This window comes from Erithacus rubecula (assembly GCF_903797595.1).
Source record: "Erithacus rubecula genome assembly, chromosome: 19".
NCBI classification, from domain to species: domain Eukaryota; kingdom Metazoa; phylum Chordata; class Aves; order Passeriformes; family Muscicapidae; genus Erithacus; species Erithacus rubecula.
In genome coordinates, this window is record NC_136671.1 from 4,507,795 (window position 1) to 4,534,477 (window position 26,683).

General features: G+C 47.0%; 1 long non-coding RNA gene across 1 annotated transcript; it reads right to left on the minus strand.

Moving 5' to 3' along the window:
• Window positions 1-1,696: 1,696 nt before the first annotated feature.
• Window positions 1,697-22,219, minus strand: LOC306810136. The gene is made up of 5 exons (XR_013776392.1): window positions 22,120-22,219; window positions 19,171-19,286; window positions 17,884-17,992; window positions 17,597-17,752; window positions 1,697-2,385 (listed from the first exon to the last, which is right to left on the minus strand). It is a non-coding gene; the product is annotated as an uncharacterized lncRNA (long non-coding RNA).
• Between the last annotated feature and the right edge of the window lie 4,464 nt (window positions 22,220-26,683).

Here is a 26,683-nt window from a genome sequence, read left to right on the forward strand (position 1 = left end):
TGAGACCTTCAGCTTCCTCTGAGAGCAAGTGAGCAGCATTAGCTCTTAGGAGTTTGCCTTGCTTGGCTGATCTGTGGTGTGAACAGGCTCTAATTAGTCATTTAACTTAAGAACTAAGACTCCCAAGAGAAGATTTTAGAGGGGAATTCAGAGCTCTTCAGACTAAAATCATCATCTGTGTAATGCAATTGCTCTGCATCACATTCTCACGAGCTCTGCCACCTCCTCATTTGCCTGTCTATTAAAATTGGTGCTCTGAATGCTTCCATAGCTTTGCCAAACCTTGGCTTGTGCAGCCTCCCTGAAGCCACCTGGGAAAATTCCCATCCCATTGACTCCTGGGGTTGGGCTGGGAGGGGAAGGTGTGACTGTCTGAGGAGGTGAGGCTACTCAGGACCAAGAGCTTCTTCAGAGCTGTCTGATACAGCACAGGGGACACAAAAACTGCTTTAAAACTCTGGATTTCCCAGCAAAGGGAATCCTAGACCTGGATGCTCTCAACACTAGACTTGAACTGGACTGTTTTAAGGCTGATCTTCATTCAAATTCCAATCCAAGTATCAAACTGGAGCCTTTACCTTCAAATTATTCCAATATCAGCTGAACATTCCAGAACCCTGAGGGTATCTGATATTTCATTACAAGCAGCCACAATGCAGTGCTAGAGTTTGCTACTTTCCTAATGCACATCCCAGGGACAGGAAGATTGGGTCTGTGGCATTCCCAGCTCCAAAACTGTCATGCTGAGTTACCTTAATACAGTATTTTCCTCAGATTGTAGAATTCCTTGTAGAACACAGAATCATTAAAGTTGGAAAAGATCTTTAAGGCCAAGTCCAACCATTTCCTCAGCACTGCCAAGGCCACCACTAACTGATGTCCCCAAGTGCTACATCTATGTCTTTTAAAAACCCTCTGTCCAACTTGGACACACTTCCAGAGGGCCAGGGGCAGCCACAGCTTCTCTGGGAAACCTGTGCCAGGGCCTCAGCACCTTCACAAGGAAGAGCTTTTTCCCAACAGCTCATCTAAACCCACCGTGTGGCAGCGGCAAGGAAGGAAAGGGTCAGCATGAGCTCGACAAGCACCAGTGTAACTCCTCGAGGGACACTCAGGCACGGCGTGGCACAGGGAAGGAGGGATGCAGGGAGGGATGCAGGGATGCGCTCTGCCGGCCGGGCAGCCCCGCGCTGGCCAGCACCATGGACAGCAGCTCCCGGCGCGCTGCAGCCCCGCGCGGCACGGGCAGGACGGGCCGCGCTCCGGCCACGGCTCCAAAACACTCACACGGCGCCAGGGCCAGCCCTGCTCACCCCGAGCACACCACGGCCCCAGCAACACCTTCTCCCTGCACAGCTGCGGTGAACACCTCACCACAGCGCAGAGAACTTGGAATCTCTGCTCTGCCCCGTGTCCTGGCGGATCCAGGATGGAATGACAGCACCCACAGGAGCACCCGTGACTCTTCCAGCTTCCACTATAAGCAGTCGCTAGTTTCCAGGACACACTCTAAGGATTTCTGTGCAAAGGACAAGTTGTTACACACCCACATTTATTCTGTATTGTCACTTGCGCCAGAAGAATTCACCAGACAAGAGTGTGATGGCACCTCATAGGATTTTTGGGATGGTCCTTGTGGATCCCTTGCAACTCAGGATGCTCCACAATTCTTGTTTATGCCTCTTGTTTATGAGGTGATGATGCCATGTTACACACCGAATTTACAACCACACAACCCTGGATATATGCACAGCATTGGGAATACACAACCTTCCAGGAGCAAAGAAAACAGCACATTCATCTCTGCCATAACACTTGTTATGCAGATTGTTTTAAATACCAATGCCAGCATATACTGAATTAATTCCCTCACATTTCCAATTCACACAGTTGTCTCGAAAGTGGATCATCAGCCACCACTTTCACTTTGACAAGGAGCACATCACTGAGATATTACAAGACCAGTACTCCCACTTCATTCTCATTCAGCAACCAAAGTTCAGCTTGGAGAAAAAGGAAAATGAGAGCAATGGCTAGTGACAGTAAGCCTTGATAGGGTCATAGGCTTTGCAACAGCTCCAACATGCAGGAGGGTGAAAACATCACTCTCAAAGCAAAGGGACAGAGGAAAGAAATGAAGAAGGGGGAGAGGAAAGAAAAAGGAAAGGTTGATGGACAGTTGGACTTGTTGAGGGTGAAATCAATTAAAGTGCATCAAATCCAGAATTCATGCTTTTTCAAAGTGACAAATATGTGCTGGAAACTGAGAAAGACTAGGGGAAAATAATGTCTTTGACCTCCCGGAGACCGGCTGTTCCTTCCGTCAGAGGAGCCAGAAGTGAAGTGAGATGCGTTCATGATAAATTGTAACAGCCAGGCAGCCACCTTAAAAAAGAACGAGGTGAAAAGGTTACAGAAGGGACCCAAAATGCGAAGAATTCAACCAAACATCAAGATAAATCAGCTCAGGCCCCTGTGTGTGCAGAGCCAGCCTTCACAGAGCTGCTGCGGCTCATCTCAATTTGTTAGCCTGGCCTGAAGTGTAAGAGACACACACAGCTTGTTTACAAAAGCTTAGGAAAACATCTTCACAAAGGGCTGCCTCACCTCAGCCTTCCCAGGTGAGGGGACACCGTGATCTCCCTGCCTGCCACCCCAGTTTGGGGTCTGTCACATAGAAATTACTTTGATGAACAAAATATCCCCAGCACTCCTGTGCTTTAGGAGAAAGCTTTCCAAGAGTTGGACACCTCTCTCCTACTAAAGCAAACATAAAATATTCACACTTCTGAAAGTTTCAAAGCCTTAATATCTTTTATTTTCTCTTTCACTTCCTAATTTTGATCTTCAAAGTGTTACAAATATTTGTCTGAACGCTTCCCCTAGTACAGAACTTCGTACTTTTTTCCCTTATTAACAACAAGAAATTAGGAACTCTGATGATTACTCTCATGCAGAATAGCTGAGTGCAAAGATAAAATCTTTTAAAGAATTGATAAATATATGATACATGCTAATAAAATATTTGAAGCATCGTGCAGTGCTGGGAATATATATGTTCAGTCCATTAAATGTCCAAGAAAATATGTCAGTGCAGGTGAAATGGAGCTTAATATTAAAAAATGACACAGTTCACTAGACTGTGATGTGCTCCACACAAGGTAAGACTTCACTTTACCTTCACTTAAGGCAAAGCTTCCCCAGCACTGCATCTAATGGCTTATGTGAGCTCTAACAAAGGCAAGGCAGAATTTTGGGGAATATTTAGTGCAGTTCTGCACCCCTCATACATCTCCCCCTCTAATGCTCAAACTCCGACTGCAGAGTCCTCACTTCAGCCCAGGTGTTTGAGATACGGGCTTCACAAACTATTAATACATACCAATGGACACTTCCCCAGATGTTCAAGCAAGAGCTGCTCCAATCTGACCACTCCCAGACTGACCCTTCAGGAGGTCACTGACAGAGCCATGGTTTCTCTCCTGTCCTGAGCCTTTCCTGGCACTGACAGGACTGTAGGAAAGGATTTATACCAGAGGTGCTCAGCTAAGCCAGCTCACACTGCTGCCTGCTCCAGGACAGCCTAACCATGGGACCTAGAGGAGATTCCCAGATGTAGCACAGAATTCCTCATGCCTGGGACCCTGGCAGGCATGGAGGCCCCAGTGTGGCCAGTGCCTGTGCTGGGGACTGGGATTTGGCTCAGGGTTTGCTGCTGCTGAAAGGAAGCAACAACTCAGCTCTCAGTCCTGGCTGGCACCCTCACAGCTCTGCCTGCAGACAGCACTGGTGAGCATCTCACCAACTGCTCCTGACACACACGCCCACCCCACTGCTGCTGCATTTTTCCTCACGACAACCTTCCCTGGATGGTCCCTTCCCTGAAACAGCATGATTCTCTCAGGGAGACACGAGTTCACATCAACAAATCCTTCCCGACACTGCCCTGAAGCACTTTCGCTATGATCAGCTATTCAGAGTGATGGGACACACTAGTTAGATCTCCCTGTGTGTTTATCAATCCCTTCTCAGCCATTTTCCTCTGTAAATCCGTCAAATCTTTTTCTTCAAGCTCTGTGGGAACAGTTAGGAGCTATCTCCTCAGAGGTGCCTGCCCTGCCACTTGGATTTCATCCTGCTCCTGGAGAAGTTGGATGTCAGCAATGGCCAGCACAGTGCAGACACAGCAGCAGCACTGCTGCCAGTGCCCTTGGAGTGACAGGATCTGCAACAAAAGCCTTATAAAATCCCTTACAAAACCCCCTGTCCCTGGGCAGGGGACTGGGAGGAGTCCTCTTAAACTGGGACAGAGAAGGAAGAAAGGGAAAAGCACAGGGATTAAGTCAATTGAGTAAAAAGTCTGTAACACCCTAAAGCAGACACAAAATTTGTTCTGAGAGGAGCCAGGGAAGGAATCCAGCTGCTCCACAGGATCTTACAGGATTTTAAGGACACAGGACTTAGAAGTGTATAGCTCACAAGGCATATATTACATATCCACTACAACCCTGCAATGAGCATCACTGAAGCCACATACTGCCACCCATAGATTCAGACCTGACAAATATCCTTTTATCCTTCCAGGGAATTTGAGCTTGAAACCCCACACATCTCACTTGAAATAGGGAGCATCAGCCAGTCTGTTTGCCTCACAGTGATGCTCATAACCTTGGTGCAGGCAGTGATTTGCCAGGCAGCCTGGATGTGCCCAGCTGCTGTCCTGTGGAGCTGCCCTCTGCAGCTTACATGCACTTTGATTGTGCAGATCTAGGTCAGCATCCTGCATCCTGACAAACATCAAAGGAGAAGGCTTCTTTCTCCTTTCACCCTCAGCATCAGCTAAGCTGGTGATCAGCCCTGCTCTGTGGTCAGGGAATGCAGCACAAGCTGTGACAGGATCTGGCTGAGGCCACTTGGCAGGACAGCACCTGGTTTGGGAATCAAGCCCTTTGCAACAAGCTCCAGGTCCTCCACACCACCAACCAGATGACACCATGTAAATAAGACTAAATTGTGAAGCTTTTGGGAAGATACATTTGGTATCTGTAGGTATCACCAGTTATATTTTCTCAATTTACAGCATTCCCACTAGTAACAACCCAAAATTTAGGACAATCTCTAGTCTCCCACCAAGCTACCTATTCCAAAGGAGAGCTACAAGGATGGTGAAGGGTTAGAGGAATGGCAGAAGTCACTTGGAATGTTCAGCTGGAGGAGATGGAGGGCAGAGCTCACCAGGGGCTGCAGCTCCAATCTCTGCTCCGTGTGACCAGGGACAGGACCAAGGGAATGGCTGGAGCTGTGCCAGGAAGGGTCAGGCTGGAGATCAGGAGAAGGTTCTTCCCCCAGAGGGTGCTGGCATGGCCCTGAGGCTGCCAGAGCCCCAGGAGCATTTGGGCAACATTCCCAGGGACAGGGTGGGGTTGTTGGGGTGTCTGTGCAGGGCCAGGAGCTGGACTGGATGATCCCTGTGGGGCCCTTCCCACAGAGGATATTCCATGATCCTATTCCTTGCTGGCTCACCAGCCAGAAGAAGCACACAGGATCTGGGACCCTCCCCTGGGAGCCCTGCAGGGTGGGGCAGGAATCCCCCAGAGCCACCTTCGTGCTGGGTTTCAGCAAGGGCACTGGATGTGAGCAGAGAGACAAACAAGGAGTTATAGATACAAAACCAACAGAACATTTTACCATCCAAAAAAGGGGTTCTGTCACCATGGTTGAATAGTTTCTGCTCCTGCTTCTGATGTCTCCTGTCAGAAGAGGCAGATGAGAACAGACCACGTGGCAGGAACAGCTTTCACTAAAATGACTATGGCAACAAGCAACGAGACAGCTCCATACCCAACACATCCACGAGGGGAAAAAACCCTCCAGGAGCCACAGAGCACTTGTTATTCTTCTAGGCCTGAATCTGTGTCTTTGTCCAAAAATAGTAGCCATCCAATCACCAGCAATTTTAATATTGGTTTGCTGGGGATACCAGGCCCAGATCCTAATCTGTGACTCCAAAGCAGCACAGAGGAAGAGGTGATAGATTTTACCATGAGCTTGTCTTTCCTGATCCCCAAGTGCTGTGTGCTGGTGAGCTAAATCCATCACCAAATGAAACAAGGCCATTTCCTCCAAACATAAATCCTGGAATTACTGGTGGGGAAGGGAGTTCAGCACAAGTGCTGTAACACTGTGCCACGCACGTAACTCAGCTGGGGTAATTCACAGCTTTCCAACCTTTGGAAAGCCTGACTCACAGAGATTTGTGAAGGACCTGAAGCTTTAGACCCCTCCTCCTCCCCTCTGGTACAACTTCCTACACCAACCCTCTGGGACATTAAATCTTCCAGTTGCCATTTTCTCCTAGGCAGGGAGGATATGAATTTCATAACTCCTCAGCTGAGCTGCCATCAAAAGCCATGAAATACAGCAGGAAACCAAGAGCATGGCCTGGCGAGCGCTCTGTGCACAGCCACGAGAAGCCAGGGCTGGACAAGCCATTAAGAGCAGCACAGGTCCATGGGGTGGGTGAGGGAGAGCACTGACACTGGAGCAGCTCACAGAGGAGTGAAATCAGAGCAGGAGAGAGCCAGGGGCTGGGCTGAGGCTGGTCATGCACAGGAAAACCTGTGTTTAGCAAGGAGTCACTCTCTGCATCTCTGACTTCAGGAGTTGTGGAGAGGTGGAGGAGGAAACCAAACCCTGAATTCAGGCACGTAACAGCTACAGCAGCAGCTGCTTGTTTCCCACTAGAACTTGTGCCTCTCTGCTAGAGCCAAGCTGAGGGGAGAGCTGGTGATGGCACAGAGTGGTGGAGGCTGCAGCACCCCTGCCTCCCTCACCCACAGCGCTGCCAGTGCAGGTGTTTTCCCAGAAACTCACAGCTCATGAGCCCAGCATGGATCACAACAGCAACAAAGCATTTCCAAAGAAAACAATCTGGCAGTGGAATAGCCTTCTAGAGGAGACTAGCTCAGCAATCCACCACTGAGGGCACACTGCAAAGCCTCCCTCCTCCTATAAACCATTCCATCACAAGCAAAAAGTGTACACAGACAATCCTACCCCAAAGGACTGCATTTAGACCCTTCTATTAATTGAACATGGATTAAAATAAAACCCCAAGTATTTTTAATGAGCTAAACCATACTTTCACTTTACCATAGTTTTTATTCTCCAAAATAAGAGCTGAACAGATAAATCCCAGAAGGAATCAATACTTCTGTCACATGATACACTGGGGCCTCGAGCAAGCTGATCTAGTGGGTGACATCCCTGCCAATGGATGATCTCTGAGGTTCCATCCTGTCATTTCTGTGACTCTGTGAGCCAATCACAATCAGGTGAGCACCTTCCAGTACTAACAAGCTGCCAACCTCCAACATTTCTCTGAAGAGAAGTTTATGTGAAGAGTTATGCAAAGAAGTTCATCCAGCTGGCCCTTAACACATCCACTGCCCACCTGGCAAACACCAACACCTCCCTGCTGAGGGCCATTCTGCAGTCCTGCTGCCCACAACAATGTTTCTCCTCCCACACTCTCCAAACTATACTTCTAACCACACATAAAATTCACTTGCTCATGGTCAGAAGCAGACAGTGCCTTTCCTTCCCCCTCTTCCAGTGCTCCTGCCTGGGTCCTTTGCAGCAGGGGCAGCTCTGAAGCAGCAGTTCATTTCAGCCAGTCCCTCTGCAGATCCCAGCAGAAGCCACCTCTCCCCACAGTGAGTTTTCCTCGAGGCACAGCAAACACTTTCCTTGTCCCTTAAGGAGATTCTACAGTCACCTGCCTGCTTTACCCTCACCATGTTACATAGACTGAGAACAATAACATTTACTTTTCATCACCACAGCTTGGCTTCTTTTCCTCATCCCCAAATAGCACAGACATGAGGCAACACACCTCAATTACAGAATACCAGATTTTTATACCAATATGTAGCTTCTAAACTTGAATTCTCCACATGAGTTACATAAAGAAAATCCAAAATTGGCCTCAGGCCAGCCAAAAGAGAAAAAGCACTGAGGGACTAAACTCAAATATAGCTCCTGGAGCAATGGACAGAGGCTGTGGGTGAGCCTAGCTGAGGCTGGTTAGGGCAATAAGATCCTATAGGTGCACCCAGGCCCTGCCAATTTGTACTTAACTCCTGCTAATAGAGACACCTGACCATCATCAGGGACCTTTTAGCTAGAGAAATTTCTGGATTTTTGTGAGGAGATTTAACTCTTGGAAGACTGGAGTAAAAGGAATGGATCACCTCAGAAGGCACAGTAGCAGTTGTGTTCCCAAAGCCCAGGCTCCTGATTAACCCTCACTGCTGCCCAGGAGTTCAAACCTGGTAAGGAGGCTGAGTTTAAATTTGATGAGCCCTATGAAACTGGCACAGCTGCAAAGATGTGACATAATCATACCCCTGAAATAATATGACATCTTGTTTTTAAAGTCAAATGTTCTTTGATACTTTGCAGAGGCAAAATGGACCCAACCTGGGGCTGGCAAAAGCACCTGGTGAATGGCACTTGTGTGAAACCCTCCCAGGTGATGGGTAAGGCCAGAGGGGAGCCAAGCTCTGAGGACAAGGAGCACAAGGGATTTGTGTTCCTCACAAGGTGACAGCTCTCCAAAGCCATCCCTGAACCCCCAGTGTGGGGCACCACAGCCCATCTGAGCTGCAACCTCTGCTTTTGCACTTGCTCTTTGCTCTTCTCAGCTCTCAAGTTCAGGAGATGAGTAAAGCACAGAAATATATAATTTTTACAATAAGCGTTTTCTTTCCTCCTTTCCCTTAATCATACAATCACAGTGTGGTTGGGTTGGAAGGGACCTTGAAAGACCACCTTGTTCCACCCTCCTGCTCCCTGCAAGCACCTCCTTGGCACTTTGTGCTTTTCCTTGCTTTCTCTTCCAAGTCACCAGCAGCAACCTCCCCCCACCCCCCTGCCTGCTGCGGCAGCATTTCTGCCCCACAGAAGATAATAAACACATCAAGGCTGTCAAAGGGCCGTTGTTTTGGCTGGGAGGAGGTGCCCCCCTGCTGGGGGGGATGCCTCCCCACCGGGATGGATGGCTCTGCCTCACTGACAGCTCTCCAGCAGCGAGCAATCGCTGCCCAGCCGGGAAGAGCAGGCAGCAAACGTGCCTGAGTGGCACTCAGGGCTGCTGGGGGCAGGGAGGGGACAGAGCTCAGCCCTGTCACACCAGCCCTGCTCTGCTGCCTGGGCTGCTGCAGGGACACAGACAGGATCTCCCTGCTGGCCCTGCCTGCGGCTCCCCAGGCAGGGGGTGGCAGTGAGAAATGGGAATCTACTATTCCTGCTAAGTCTCAGGGCAAGTGTCAGCCTTCATCCTGCCCAGGCTGACACCTGGAACCAGCAGCTCCCAGGGCCTGAATGTATTAGTGAATGGGAAAGTCAGGAAGACATGAAGGTGGACAGGGAAGAACATCTCCCTTTGCCCTTGGGAACATGTGATTTCCACAGGCTCTTTACCTTCCCCAGGCAGCAGATGTTCTGGGAAAAACTCACCCTGAGCTGCACACTTGGCACAGATTTTGGGACAAGAGCTAGAAGGGAAGTGGCATTCACTTGGGAAATGGATTTCCCATGGGGAAAAAAAAAAAAAAAAAAAAGAAAAGCATAAAGAAAAGGTTTGGCCTGTTTGCATTTCCCAAATCAGTCTCTGAGACATCCAGGTAAGTTGAGGAGCAGCCACCTGACCTGCAGGTCATCACCTCACCCCAGGAACCTGCCCTGGTGGTGCTGTGGGTTTGGGTTATGCCAGCTGAGTTACCTTTAGATTCTTGGCCTTTTGAAAAGAGTAAAATGAGCATTGAGGTGCTGAGATGAGACTGAGCAGGACCACAGTGATCACAGTGAGTCATCTGGAGCTTCTCCACCTCTGGACCAGCCTCTTCAAAGACACTTAAGGGAATCAATTGCCCATATCCCACTCAAATCCTGCCTGAATGTGGTTTGTGAAGCTTTAAGCCCCTTTCCCACTCCCACAACCTCCATCCCTCACCTCTGGAGTCTCTCTAGTCCATTATTCTGCAGGCTGGTTTGTGAACAATGTGTTCACTTTCCGTACTGCCTAATGAAGATGTTCCTGGCCCTGAGCATTAGATCTGCTGCACACTTAATGGAAAAAAATTGCTATTCTTATCATTGGTGGGTCAGATGAGTTTCTTGGCAGTGAGGGTGGTACAGTTATGTGGACAATCAAACAAGCCAGTGATTATTGACAATGCATTTTTGAGGAAATCATTGCTGTTTAAACTCTAATCACAACAATACCTCATTTAAAAGCATAAAAGCTTTCACTCAGCAGACCTACCTTTTTTAATAGCTAGACAATTAAATAAATCTCCTGACACTTAACCATCATTTACCCAACAGTCAGAAAATGGATTCAATGCCTTTGCATTAGTTAGATGATGATATTAGAGCAAAAATTGAACAAGTACAAACAGGTGAGGGAAGATCTGGGAGGAGTGTGTGCTGCACTCAAGTAGAACAGGCTATCTTCTGCAGGGAGAAGGGGATTTTTTTCTCTTCCCTTATTCAGACACCAAAATTGTTTTTAACATTATTGTATTGCACAGATGTTAGTGTTCCTGGAGGAAAAAAATTAGTTGTTCCCTCTTCTATAAGCTGGAAAACGAAGTACAGGACAATGCTACTCTGAAATTCTGTGTCTGGAACAGGAATTGAGTGTAGATGAGGGATTGTTCAAAAAGTAATCTTTCCACACTTAACCCTCAACCAATCTTTTTTTTTTGTCAACATTTCCACAAAACTGGTATCTGAAAACTTCAGAGTAAGTGTGGATTAAAGCTCGCCAGGCAAAATAATCTGGCTTCTTGTGCATTTTTGCTGGCATTTTAGGGAAGGCAGCATGATCTTACAACACAGCCCCCAAACTAGCACTGAAACAACTGGATTGACCCTGCACTGGTCTCAGCATCAGCTCCTGGCAGATCACAGATCTTTTATTACCCCTGATCCCAGTGGTGCACTTAATTCCCAGCTCTAGCACTCCTAGCTCAGGTTCCTCAAGTGAAGAGCATGTCCTTCTGATGCCGTTATTCAGAAGCTGATGCTAAATAGCTCCTAAATTTATTGCCTTCTGCCTGCTGTCAGCTGCCAGTAGCTGTAATGGGAGTGTTTTTCTCCTTTTCAGATAGCAACAGCCATGATAGAAAATTCAATTCTTCCAAGCAGTGTTGGAGTTTGAGATGTATGATTATATATTCATTACCCTATGCTGAATTTCACGGGCTGCTTTATGATGCACGTTTCAGAAATAAAATATAAAATGGAAAGGAAGGCCACTGATCCAGCCTCATCCCAGGCCCTAAATAACTGACAGCTACATAGACAGGTAATTGTTTCCTGATCTCTGCTTGCTTAATTTTTAAAGAGATCCCACAGATAAATTTCACAGATGTGGATCTTTGTTTTTACCTCCCTCACACACCTTGTTCTGGTAGAAAAATGTGGCTCCACAAAGATGTTTATGATGGGGGGGAAAGAGTTAAGGCCTCCTCTTCCACTCCTCCCTCTTGATTGTTTTAATTGGCTGTTTGATGACCTGAGCACCTCTTTGATGGGCACCAAACAGGCCCTGCAGGAGGGAGTGGAGCTTCCAGACCAGGGTCACCTTGGCTGGCACAGTGCCATCAATCAATTCCCTCAGGATGGATCCAGTATGGACCAAGAGCCTTGATGGACACAGAATAACCCCCCTGGCCATAACCCCAGCAGCTCCAGAGGGGTCATTGGCTCCAGGGCCAGCAAACTTCAAACTGGGAGAAGGCAACCATGAGCAAACAGCAAAACCCCCAAAACCAACACAAAGGAACCGTCCTGGACCCACCAAAGCCAGGGTGAGGGAGGAGAGAGCCATGGGAGCCAAGGAGGAGGAGGAGGAGCCCTTAAAGGATGAAGGAGCACAGGTCTAACAGCAGCAGCTCCAGTCCTGGGCACCCCCAGGGAACAGTGGCACCACCACAGTGACACAAACCTGCTTCCCACAGCAAAGTGAATTAGGGCACAGACCTAAGGCAACACCAACCACAGCTCCTTTCTCAGACGTGTGGGGACTGTCATGGAGCTGTAAGAACATCTGTGCTATTGAAAGAGCAGAAAACATGGAAAAGCAGCTAAAGAAAGAAGGAAAAGTGGAGATTTCTTTTTCTGGTGAGAATACTGGCTTACATTGGCCTCAACAGCCTAAAAAATTACTGCTTTATGTGCTCCCTGGTGTGAGAGCTGCACTAGCAATGGCTTGTTCCCCTTGGACAGACACATCAAACATCTCAAGGTACCTGAGATCCTCTGCTTCTGAATGGGGCATAAAGGAGGGGTGATAATCCAGGTAACTGCCAGCTCTAAATTCTCATCACTCCAGAAGCAAGATTTTCTGCAGAAACAGCTCCTGAATCATATGAGCACATCCCAGCAGTCGGAGCACATCCTGAAGTCAAGTCCCCATTTCCCTGTTGCTCTGGAGACCAGGCAGGAGCATCCTAAACTCTCCAGGCCACTAACCCCGGGGCTGTGTGCTGCTTTCACACCCTCTGGCCTTGCCCCTGCCCTGGGCTGCACCTCCTCGTGTTGCTGCTCACGTCTCAGAGCTCAGAGGCTGCTCTGCTGCAAATATTTGCACACTCTGGGGGGAGGAACACAGTGCATGGCCCCCAGGGGCAGGCGGCTCTGTATTTATCCTGGAATGGCAAACAACACCAAGAGCAAAGAAGAGAAAAAGGCAGATAAGATAAAAGTGTGTTACCAGGTCTAACAACACAAAATCAACAAAGACCACAGCAAAAATTATCTGCAAAGACCAACAAATGCAGCAGCAAGGGATCCTGATGGAGGACATTGGATCACCCAGAGGACTGTGACACAGAGCTGTTTGGCTCTTGGAATGCCAACACCAAGTCTCAGGGAATCACTGGTGGTGACTCAAGACAATTTACATTAAAAGATATTTTTATGGTATTTGTCCTGCCCACATCATGAACGCGTAACTGCAACCAGCACCTGCATAATACAGAACTGAACCAGACTTCCCCACACATTCTAATTCCAGAATCCAGGCTGATGTGTGCCTCAAGAGTGGCATGAAACACTGCAGCAATTAATTCCCAGTATGTCATGGGACAGGATATTTCTCCCAGAAGATAGATCACCCAGCTGTGAAGGTTTTCTCTGTCATTTAAGACATATCTGCATTTGCTGAAGTTTTAATTAATGTGTGTGGTTAATTTATAAAGTGAAACACAGTGTACTTGTTAGATAAACTGCATAATGATGAATCCAGAAGGGAAAAACCAGAAAGGAGGTACTAGGAGAACCACATGTGAAAACCATATGGAAGGGTGTTCCACCAGCTTGGAACCAGATGGAAGAAAACATTGTCCCTGGACACTGTACAGAGTCCTACTGATAACAGATGATAAATCATTCACTGAATGTAAGCAGGACAGTGAACATCACCACAGACTGAGCTGTGCAGGGACAACAGGACCACGAGCTGGGGGACATCAGATAAAAGGACAGCATGAAAAGCTCAGATGTCACCCCCTTGTGTCGATCTAATCAGAGCCATTATCAGCAGGGACAGCCCGAAGAGCTGCAGAAAGGAACAAAGGCAGAGCAGCAGGGGAGGAATGCACTGAGGGAAACCACAACACAGCCGAGCCTGCAGTAATGAGAGGCTGAACAGGGATGTGGGACACTCGTCTGGATGTTCACTCCATCAGGAAGATATGAACCTAGTCCTGTCCCTGAGCTCTGACTTTTCTGTGTGAGCTCTGACAAGTCATTTAAGGTCACCTGAAGTCAAAGGGCACCCTCCCCTTCACTCCAAAGCACTGCAGCCCTCTCCACCACACTGCATTTCCCGGGGAGCCCAAATCCTTCCTCACTCCTGTTCAAATTGAGGGTTCTCTGTGACATCTCTCTTCACAGGATGGACAACTGCTCCAGACACAAGAGGATTCCAGGTCTGACTGAGTCAGAATACAGAACAGCACAATACAGAAGTGGCACTCAGAAGTAGGTTAGACAGAAGGTGGCTGTGCTTAAGGATCAATAATTTATTCACAACCATCAGTATCAAAAAGCATGGCTGCCTGCAGGAGTCCTGCTTGAGATAACTGGCCTGGAACAATGCCATGGAGCTGCAGATCTCAGACTGACAGCCAAATTTCCATCCAGCTCAGCTCTCCAATGCTGCCTATGGCCCCAGAGATCATTCCTGATCACAACTCCTCTGCTCCTGCCAGTCACTTCATTTCTTTGGTCACAGGGTATTTTCCTGTTGGGAGGAGGGAAGCCTAATAACAAACACCCCTTCTTCATTCCCCCATGTGCACAATTATCTGTGTAAGCACCAAATGAGTGCTTCCCTTAAAAAAGGCCTGAAATCTCCCTTGCAAGTACAGTGAAATGTTTTTCAGTGGTAGAAGCGTCTGTAACAGACCCCAGAGCAGGAGGGGTCACTGTGCACAGAGACACACACAGACAAGGAAGCTGACCAAAACACACACATGCAGGACCACCAAGGATGACCCTAAATTAGACCACCCAGTCACTCTGTTGGCCCTGCTTTGAGGAGCCAGAGTCTCTGAGTATAAAACAGCGTCCGCACGCGGGTTCCTTGGCCTGTGTTTCAGACCATCACATATCTCCAGTGACTTCCTGCCACTCACCCTCACAATAAATCATTCTAGCCAGCCTCCCTCCCTCCTGGCAACATCCTGTTCCTTCCTCAAAAATCCTCCCACTCACAATTCCAAGGTTTGATATCAATCTTAAATAAATGCCTCTCTGGACTGGGCTGCATTCCCTGAGCCACCTTATCTCTTGCCTCTCCAGGATGCTGCAGTTCAACAAGCACATGCAGAAGCCCCTTAGGCCTAGCTAATTTTACTTTCATCCTTGTGTCCTCCTTCTTTTCCCCACATTTTCTCTCAGGGAGGGGAAGTGATCTTCAGGAGAATGCACACTGCAGTAGAACCATGTGCTGGGTCTTCTGAGAGGGGAAAGTAATAGTCCAGAAAAGAGACAGTGCTGCAATTTTCTGTATGAAATATGGTGAGAAGAGAGTCCATGGCAGAGGTTCTTCTCCATTGTCTCCCTTGCTCTGGCTCCCTTCACTTCACAGTTTAGGTGAAGGAAAAAACTCTGTCAATACATCTCCCCATCAGAGTCCCATCTTCAGTATCCCACAGACAGGGACCAGCTGCCTCCATCTGATTTTTCCAATTTCCATCCAAAGCCCAGCTAAATGAGGGTGAAAGGACCAGCCTTCACTCCCCAGATCACCACTGCAGAACCTACAGCAGGTCAGCCAGACCAGGGTCTCCCAGTCCCTTATTTCAGGTGAACAACTGAACTAAGCAGGATGCCCTGACATCAATTATGTCTCTGAAAGAACACAGAATAACGTGCAGTCAAAAGGGACCACACTGGCCCCTTGATCCAGCAATGTCAGGGAAAACTGGTTCAGGTTAGACTTAATTTAACTTTCATTCAGGAACTCTTTCCCCATATATTTAATTATTTTGTCAATTCTGCAGCCTCCTCTGTCACTGATTCTACCCCCCACTCTCAAAACCTTGCATCTGGCAGGTTAGACTCCTTCCAAGGAACAGTTTCACAAACTTCAATGAGATTTGCCTGCTTAAACATCACACTTACAAGGTGATACTGGTGCTTACCTGCTTCCCTACTCTTCTTATCTTCCTCTGCTCTACCCTCATTTTTCCTTGTCTTTAAGGGCACCAAAATGCCCTGATCATCTAACCCAACTTCCTGGAGTCCATTTCAATGAAGATCTGTTTCTGGCTGAGGAAGAACTCCTCAGGTCTCTCCAGACTCACATCTCTTTCTAAAAAATTTGAGTGTAATGAATTCATTAGCAATTCACTTGATAGCAAGCCAATGATCATCTTTGAGAAAAGCAGCAGCGACCTAGCAGATTTCCAAGTCAGAAGGAACAGCTGGAGGAGAAGCAAACTAAACAGGCTTTAGTCAGAAAAACCAAAGTGGGGTGAATAAGATGGCATGGCAGGCTCCTAAAATGCCCTCAGAGTTTCTAAAGTAATCTTATTCCAGCACATGAATCCCAGAGATGCCCTCCCTCTCCTTATCATCCCACTCACTCAACCATGGCACTGACATATGTACTTAGCAGCAGTTATCAGCAGTGGCACAGAAATAAATGGCAGGTATCAAAGAATCAAGGTCTTCAACTCGTCATGAATATTTCAGAGAAAAAGCAACATGAAAAGATCCAGTGTCCCAGGCTCTCAGATTTCCAGCAGAAGGAATAAAACACAAACCACACTCACACAGACACACAGGGGCCGCTGGCTCGGCCATCACATGCGTGGAGCTCATTTCAAGGCAGCACCACATATGTTACAAGACAATCTGTCACATTTTAAAAATATATAAATATATATTAGATATCTCCTCTGTATAATGTGCAAACTCTAAGCAGCTGGCAAGAGGGCAGTGGTGATTTAATGCAAGAAAACTGTGCTTTGCTGAAGGGGCTGGGGACTGGGGAGCCCGGGCTGTAACGAGAAGCCTCTTTGACAAAGGCACAGAGTGGCATCTTTTCACACAATTATATGTGGGTCACATTAACCTCTGCTGGGAAGGATTCCCCTGAGCTGCCTCTGTCTGTGTCACTGGGAAGAAATCTGAGATTCTTCTTTCCATCTCTTGCTTTTTCTCACAGCACTGGGCATTGCAGGGAAAGGATGGAGAGGGAAATGGGGTTCCCACTGCCAAACAAGTTTCCCACTGAGCTCTGAGCAAAATCCACACTTCAGGGCCCAGCAGTCCCACTAATGAGATATGTTAATCAAGGGAGAGATCTGAGATTTCCAGCTGTGTCACTGTACCATAATATATATATATATATATATATATATATATATATATACACTACTATTTATAACCAAAGAAACTCTGCTAAGCTGCCCCTTTCACTTGTATGCCACATACTGATGGGAACTATTTGAATTTTGCTCTGTGGATGTGGATTGAAGGCAGATACACATTTTTTCACAGGCTTTAGAGCTTCCAATTTTGTCCTCTCAAGTACAACTCAAATTTGCAAAAGGAAATTTTATCAAAACCATCATAATTTATTAAACAAAATGAATATTTCTTTGACCAAATCATTTGGGTATTTCACTGTTCTGGGTTGGCTTGTTTTTTTCAGCCTTTGCAGGGAATTTATTTATCTATCATGCAACTCCATTTCTGGGAGTGGGGTGACAAATTTCCAATATGAATAATTTCCCACTTTCTGATGCCATAAAAGTCTGGTTTTTACAGAATTTTTTTTTGTTTTCCAGGCACCTCACTATATTCTTCTCTGGGCTCAGCTAGTTTGATGTGGTCTATAGCAAATGAACTTTATGTCCCATGGCAAACTGGATTTAAAGGACAAGATCTTCTAAATTTGAGAAAGTCACCGTGGAAACGCAGCTTTCAGTTACAGTAAAACAGGTTCTTTCTCAATGAACTCCTTCTGGAAATGAAGGAAACATTCCTTGCAGTGACAACTGATACTTACACTGTCATTCAACTCCAATCCTTGTGCTCCTTCACACATTTCCAGGCCCAGTGGCTGCAGGGTTTTGAACTTGCAGGACACAGTAGCTGGGAAGCCTTTAGAGACAGCTGGGGACTGGGAGATAAGGACACAAATGGGAAGTGCCTGCCAGGACACCTAAAAGCAAAGATTAAACCCGACAATTTGAAAGGTATTTGAACATTTTTCACACGTTGAGATCAGCTGCAGATCATGGGCTGATATTAAAGTACACTGGGGCATTCCCAGCACCAGTAATTGCTGCTCACCTTTCACCCTCTGCTGCTCATTTCCTCTCCATGCCGAAGTGCTCTTTCCACTCACTTGTGCCAGGAAAACTCGCTGTGACCAGGCACTGAACCAGACAGAAGAACTTTCCTGCTTTAAACAAACAAACAAACAAAAAACCAAACACATGAAACCTTTTTTTTTGCCCCTTTCCAAGGCGGATGGCTCCTCCCACCTGGTTCCCAACCACAGGAGTGGCTGTGCCAGCAGAGCAGCAGGAACAAGAGGCCAGGAGACAACAGTGTCTTAAACCAATGTTACCACCAAGCAATTTGTAATATCAAACCACAGGCTAAATCTCAACTAAAAGCTTTTCGGGTTCAGAGTGAACACCTCTATTAAGATGAATTAAGTAATTCACAGTGTTCAGAGCTGCACTTTAAAATGGAGTTTAAATCTTTATTTTCAACACTCACCCCTGTAGCAAAAATGGCCTGAAAGAAACCAGCTCAGAAAACCATTAATTCCAGGTTTCTGTAGAAGAGGGTTTGTGCATATTCATTCTGGTTAGTACAAAAGCCTCTCTACACTGCAGACACTGCCACTGGGACTCCACTAGACTGCAGAGACACCAGCACTACCTTAAAACTCACCAGTGCAAGTCCTGATAATCATCTGGATTCAACAGCACAGGCTTAGCATGGGCTAATTTGTCCTGACAAGATTATTTGCAAATTAGGTGAGGAGGTCAGACAGCTGCCATATAACCACATAAAAATGTAGTAAACAATGGCTCCAAGTTTATGCCCTACCTATTTTTTATGTGTTTTTTACTTTATATGCACCAGGTTTCACCCACTCTTAGGCCCAGTTTCAGCCAGGATGTGTTTAAATCCCTTGCCCAGGCTGGATTGCAGGTGTGTGCTCACCTGGGCTGGGTGTCCTTCAGCTGGAAGGTGTGAAATAGATCCTCAGCTGGAAAGACTCACCAGTGTGGTGAGCGAGAAACTGGATCAATGGATTTAATTATGGGTAAAACCAAGGAGGATGAGAGCAGGTTTTGCATTGAATTAACAAAATAAGTGGTTTCTAGTGGTTTATACATGGTAAGTCTGTCTAGATGTAAGATCCTGCCCCATCTGGAGGGCTAAACATCAGAAGATGTTACTGTGAGAACAGTTTTGGATCCCCATCAGAACATCCTCCTCTCTGCATTAAGTGCAGAGGATGTGTGTGTGTTGTCATGCAGAGGCAGAGCTGCCTGTCAGGGGAATGAGCAGAGGATGAGGGATTTCCCACGCACCAGGATCCAAACCCCATGGACTCACATGAACCCGTTCCAGATGTCCCAACTGCCTGTAGTGACACGTGGCACGAGCATGCCCAGATGACAGCAGGGGCTGGAGGAAGGTTCACACTTGTCTCTCATCCTTGGTTTGATAGTCTGTTTGGAAAACACAGTGCTGGAGTTTATCCTCTGCTGACATTTTTGGGACTGACACAAGGAGGATTGCCTGGTTTGGGCATTGTGTGCCCCATGGAAAACAGGAAAAGGGCAGGAACCCCTAAATCCTATCTGGATATAGAAATGATGTCTGAGCACTACACAGCCACATCCCAGACAGGCCCTGCAGGTCACTGTGGGCACACAGGGTTTAAGGGCAGCCTGGACAAACCCTGTGTCACCTTCCCAAACTGTCTCAAGAGGCAAAGTCCTTAGAAAAAGCATCAGAAATGCCACTGGACCAAAAATCAATGCAGCTCACACTGATCTCTACCAAAGGCACTGTGTGAAGGAGAATACAACACTGAGGTCTTCCCAGGACTCATCTTCCCCTGCTCTACCTGGCTTCCATTACAGAAATCCTCCTTCCATCAGGTGGCCAGCACAGCCATCCATGGAGCCACTCTCCAGTTACACTCTAAATGTACCTTCAACACATTTGTGCCTTTGGCCACTGGATTCCCTGGCAGTGCCTTCTGCAATCTGTTCAGCCACTCAGGTCACAACTTATTTCCTTCTACTGTTTCAGACTGGTTACCTGAAGTGTTCTGCCTGTCCTCCTGACTCCAAAGCCTCTTTGTAAGAGCTGTTCAGGAATTTCATTGGGAAAAATTGATTAAGTTAAACTGAAATTTCTTACAAAAAGAACTCTATTCTTAGTTTAAAAAATAATTAAAATCCTTAGTTTAATAAACAGTATGTGTTCAGGACCTGCACAGGGTTTCTTCTGTCTCTTCACTCCATGCCTTGTTTTGAGGATTACCTGAGTATATGCAAGTATTTATCCATGTGCACAAAACTGAATGTTCTTGTGTCTAATTCTGACCCATGCAGATGGATGCAGCACAGATCTCTTCACCTGACCCAGTATCATCAGAAAACCTTTAAAGTCAGCAATGAGAAATTCCCAAGGCATGATTCAATTTATCCTGAAGTGAATCACTAAACTGGAACATGGATGAGTGAATCATGTAAACATCTCCAGTGTCAACCAAACTCACTTTAAAGGAATCACGCCTTCTGTCTTTGCTGAGATTCCTCGTGACCACAAGGGAACATCACGCGCTCCCATTTGTTCCTTGTCATTTTGGGAGCTTTAAAGGAGTGAATACTCTCCTCCCATTACTCTTAGTTTTGATGGCACTGTCTGTGACTTTCCTTCTTTTTCCTTTCCCTGTTGAATGGTCTTGTTTTCCACCAATCCCATCAGCACCCAAAGCAATAGCACTCCCCAACAGAAAATCCAGCAGTCCTGAAAGCAGTCCTCTTGTCCCAAAGGAGAGTCTTCCAACACTGCTTTATCCTGTCCAGAAACCCTTTGTGAAAACCCACTAGAGATGTTCTCAGATGGCTGCAATTAATTAGACTAAAATGACAAGTAATGTGTTGTCTGTATACAACAAAACTTTCAGGTGCCTCCAAGATGAATTCAACTTTTTGACATGAACATGAGCTCCTATAACAATCCTCACAAATAAGAAACTAAATCAAAGCTGTAAAAAAAATTTTCCACCAGTTCAGGAACAAGCATTTCTTATAATGTTGTCACTTTTGTTTTGGGAGTTTGAAAAGGATACGGGGAAAACAAGGTAATAGGATCCTGGGACTCTTCCTGAGAACACCCCATGGCCTTCCCCCATCTCATCTGAACCCCAAACTCATTGCTCTGCTCTGTGGCCTGGGGATAGGGCAGGCAGAAGTAATTTAGGGCAAAATTATTTGCAACCCTTAGAGAGATTCTAAAAGCTTTTTAGCTAAAGGGCTGAATTGGCTTTTGTCTGAGCAAGTCTGTTGTATAAAGGGTAGCTCCCTCAGCAGGTGACATAACCCAGATGCCACAGTGACTTGACACTGACTTTACAGCACTCTAGAGAGAGGAAGCAACTTCCCCTTGATCAGGCAACACCCAGGACCTCTCCTGCATCACTGAACACTCTGAAATGCCCCACCCCGCCTACTCCCCCCAGACAAAATGAAATGTTGTCCCCTGTGCACCATTCATCACAGCCAGACCCTGTAATTAATGGCACCATTTGTTCAGGGGATTTCAACAGGTACTGAAACCCCAAGCATCAAAGCATGGACAGTCTCATCCTGCTCTGGCAGATATAAACGTGCCAGGGAGAGTTGGTGTCACTCAGGAATCACTGTCCCTCTGGAAAGGGTTTTAAGGCCTTTCAGTGCACTGAGGTGCTGTAAACTTTCAATGCACTGAGATCCCAGTCCTCAGTCCCAGCATGGATGATCCTAAGAGAGCTCTGTTACTTGAGGGGACCATGAGTTTCATCCTTTTGAGCAAGATTTTGGGCTGGAATTGTCTTCACAAAAATAGGAGCAGCCACAATTAAAACCAATACCAAATCTTCCAACATTCCACCCAGCTTATTCTGTGATTCTGTGAAATCAGGAGCATGAGGTACAAAGCTGCCTGGTCCTGCTGCCTCCTCCTTTGGCAACACTTCCCACCAGGCAGCAGAAACCAGGGAATGGGTGCTGTGGAGAGGCAGCTGCCCACCTCAGAGATTCAGTCCAGACCTTACAAGGCCAGCAACAGGATCTACAGAAACCTTTTCTCACACCACCAGCCCTAGAATGGTTCAGTCCAGCACAAGATCTCAGCCTCCTGCTTAAAACACATCAGTTCCCCTGCAACAATTTTTTGGGGCCTGTGGTTTTTCAGTGGAATTTAAAGAACAAAAACTTTGGATCATTACATCATGGCTCCAGTAATGTCTAGGAACATTTTACATTTGATAAAATCTCCCCAGATTACCTTCTGAAAGCCTTGTGGCATGGCTGGGAACACAGGAATGATGTAAGAAACCACTGAATAACTCAGAGATCAGATCCTCACATCCCTAGCAGAGAAACTTGGGAGAGGCATCACTCCTCCTTCAAGGGAACCTGGCAATTAGCTGAAGTCAAGGCTGCTGTGCTTATGGACAGAGGAAGAATGGCCTGGAGTGAACACATGCTCAGCCTCACTTGGCAGGAATTCTGGGCCCAGGGTTGTCCAAGTGCCTACTCCCTGCCCCTCCTTAGCCATCCCTCCCTGTCACAGTTTCCTCTGGGCATATTTTCCCATCTCCTGCTGGTGTGGTTTGGAACCACTCTGGAGAAAGAAGGTGAAAGGTGTGGATTTGTACCATGTGAGCCTCTGCTCTCAGTCCTGGTTCTTTAAAAACAGGGCAATCTTCCTAAAAGTGGGGACTCACACCTTGAGCTTGGATATGGGGATGCTAGAGAGGATAGGCAGAGGGTATCCCTTCCAAATATTCACAAATGTACTTCTGTTAATTATGATGTATAATAACAACAATAATGATAACAACACAGGCAACAGGGAGATGAAAACTGCCAAGCCATGCAGGGAGAACCTGAGGTGAACTTTTCCAAGAAACCACGAGTTTAAAGGGAATCTCTGTTTTATTCTCCCTTCAGGAGACAAACACTTAATTCTGCAAACTCCTACTAACTGGCTAAGCCCTGTGCTTTGGTGGAGCTCTGTTTTCTACCTCTCAGAGACACTGCTTGGACTTCAAATCTTCACGCAAAGCCGTGTAAGCACAACTTGAGTATTTAACAATGCAAGGATGGGCACAAGGCAACCTAAAATCCTGACCTCAGGTGACTTCTCCCATGTCACTCCAGTCAAAGACAAATAGAGACACAATAACCAAGAATTCTGATTCCCAGACTGTACTTACAACCACTAGTCCATGCTGCTTCTCATCAGAGCAATGTCGCCATGAGACTTTTATTCAGCTGAGAAAACAGAAGTGACAGCAGCTCTTGGTTGGGGTTGGCCCCTGAGCTTCCCTTGTCACACCATAATTAGCTGTACTGCTTCAGTGAAATTGGGGTGTTTCACTCACAAGTATGTTCGGGTGTTTAATTCAAAGATTAAGCCTCAAAATTATAATACAACAGTGCTACAGCCCCTAAGAATTAGATTTATCTTAACTAGGTGGCTCATCTCTTTTACTTGCTTTCTGCTACAGACTTAATAAAAGTCTTTATTTTTTCCTGAAACACCCAAAGAAGTTGGGGCTTCTCTTGTAAGCACAAGAGCCAAGGAGAGTACCAGCCCCAAAGAGCTGAGTGCCCAAACCAGGCAACAGGTAAGTAACAAAATCAATACTAGCATAAGATCCTTCTCCTTATAAACAGGAAATGAACCATGGGGAGGTGACATGACCTGCCTGGGATCATTTCCACCCAAACAGAGCTCCAGGACTGGGTAATGGCTCAACCACCCTTCCTCCTGAACAGGAGGCCTGAACCTGAGTAGCCTGACAAAGGAGGGATTACATGGTTCATATAGCTGGTTTCTAGATGCCCCAAGGCTTTGTGCCCCCCTTGCTCTGGCACAGCACCTTTGTCAAAGCAGCTGAAGAGAAATGCCCCAGCCTGGTGCCGTTCCCAGTTCTCCATCTGCAAGCTTAGGCACTGATTTCCTGGTCCGTGCCTTCCTTTAGAACTGGAATCCAATTTACAAAGCCTTTAATTTTAAACTTTCTCATCACTGCCTTAATAAAAGTAAATGACAGGTAATGGTCCCAGAAGCCAGGGCCCATTAGATCTTTCTCAACACTAATAAGGGCTGATCAGACTTGTGCTCTCCTTTTCCAGCTCATGGGAACCCAGCTCCCCAAGGACTCTGCAGCCGGGGGAGAAACAGGAAACCAACCCTCTCACAGGCAAGGGGAAAAGGGAGAGAAAAGGAGGGAGAAATGAAAGCAAATACAGGCATGTGAATGTGAACAGTTGCAGCTGTGAGTGGCAGCAGGATGAGCGCGGCGCCATCCCCAGCAGGGCTGGCTCTACCAGGCACTACGGCGAGCATGGAGCCATGGAGCCACGGAGCCATGGAGCCATGGAGCCACGGAGCCACGGAGCCATGGAGCCACGGAGCCACAGAGCCACGGAGCCACGGAGCCACAGAGCCATGGAGCCACGGAGCCACGGAGCCACGGAGCCATGGAGCCACGGAGCCACGGAGCCACGGAGCCATGGAGCCATGGAGCCATGGAGTCACGGAGCCACGGAGCCACGGAGCCACGGAGCCACGGAGCCACGGAGCCACGGAGCCATGGAGCCAGGGAGCCACGGAGCCATGGAGCCACGGAGCCACGGAGCCATGGAGCAAACCCGCTCTGATCTCTGCCCAAAGGCATCAGTGTCACACCGGCTGCCGTGTCAGCTCGCCACAACATCACGGCGCCAGTCACAGTGTGCTGTCACAAAGAGAAATAGATATCATTTCAAACACACAGCTCTGAGAGAGGAGGGAGAGGCAGGAAAGAGAATCCCATAATGCACTCTTATGGGGGTAGAGAGGGACAGGAGGCTTAACTCTGCTTTGGCCACACAAGAGGCACAAGTAGAGGATGCTCCAAGTCTTCCAGTCAATCCATCACCAGGTGGGTATTCCAGAAAGGACCTGATTCTCCTCACTTCTATTTACTTTTGGTTAGAAAAAAGCATCTAGGGTCAGTCTCCTAAGACTGATTCCTGTTTGAAGGAATTTCTTGGCCAGCACAAAGTTTTAGTGTTCACCTCTAGCACCAAAGGGAATGACATGGTGTGGTCACAATGACCAGGCTTCTTGTGGTTTTTCTGTCCTCATGTTACACCTCCAGACTTCAGTGATAAAGGAGACTTTAAACCCAACCTCATTCCTACCCCAACTGTCTCAGTAAAAGCCAGGCCTTACAGTCTTTACATCCCAGGTCTAAAGCAATCCTGGCCCCATACATGACACCCTCTCCCCGGGAAGGGTGCTGTTACACCTGTATCTTCCCCTCTACAGAAGCCAGCAAGGTGATTTAAGCATTTTTCTTATATTGTCTACCTCATGTACCTCATTTCCAGGTGACAGAAGGTAACTGTGGCACAGTCATGACTGGAAAACTCAGCATCAGACTCTCCTTGCTCTCCTTCTTAACTACAAGACCATGCTGTGGCGGCTCCTCACTTGTTCCTTTTCTCTTTGTCAATATTGTCTGGCTTTTGCTTTCATTTCACTGCTGTTCAGCATGGAATTACCATGACTTCTCTTTCCCAGACCTCACTCTTCCACACCGATTTTCCGTCCTTCCATGAACTCAAAAGCGTTTGCCAGTCAGTGCACCCAGATGGAGGGAAAAAGAGAGAGCTGGAGGGGAGAAAGTCTTTACCTCAGCTTTCCTGGTTTGAATAGATACAATTTCATGAGATACCTGCCAAGGGTTCTGCCCACAACAAAGAGTGACAGTACCATGATACTCCCAGTATGTTCATATAGGTTCAAGTAACCATATTTCCATATTTTCAAAGCAAGAAACAGTTTTCAAGTAACACCTCCAGTGTTACAAAAGTGCCATCCAAGAGCATATGTATTTTAATGAAAGGGAAGGGGATGGAATTAATTTTTGAGAGGAAGATGACATTTCCCAGAACTGATCATTCCTTGTTCCCTGTAGATCACTCACTTCCTGTCCACTTGCACAGAGGGAACAGCATCAAGAAATCTCAGGCTTCCTCTTTGAGGGAATGTTTGTGGAAGGCTGGGATACAACACAACAAGATTATCTCTTACCCCACCACTGATGTCTGTGTACATCTGTGATTTTTGGTACACCAAGTCTGAATCACAGAAAACCCTGGAGCCTGTTGCAACATAATTAATGTGATAGGAAATTTTGTACTGGAGCACAGCCAGGATTCTCATCACACTCAAGCCTCACTCAGTAACCGCTGGACTTTCCATTCCTCCCTCAGCCACCCACCTTATTTGTCTTTGCTTTCCAATTCCTCTGAAGCACCTTTTAAACCCTATTGACATGACATAGCTGTAGTAGCACACAGGGTTTAGGAAGGATAGTCTGGAGCAAATTCCTTGCCTGTTGGCTCATCTCTAGCCTAAATCCAGGCTCCCTTATCCCTGCACATGACACTTGCTCACATAGCCTTGAAACCTTGCACTTCCATACTCCTTTCAGACATTTTTACACTTGAAGTGGCTCCTCCTTCCTCACCCCTGTCCTTTTCCTCCCAAGTCTGGCTTTCCAAACAAAATTCTTTTAGCTGTTCTGAATGGCGAGAAATCTCCCAAGACTCTGCTTTATCCTGGTTATACTCTAGCCTGAGCTCTGGATCTCTCTCTGATAATAAGGTGCATACACTATGTATTACAGCTGTAGAAAAAAGGGGGATTTATACAGATGGCCTCTTCTAAGTGCAATACACAGGCCTGGATCCTCTCCCAACATCTGCTCCTAGTCTGGACCAAGGGAATGAGAGATGCTACGAGGTTTGTAACTTGTCTAAGAAAGATCTCATGAAGAATTGCAATA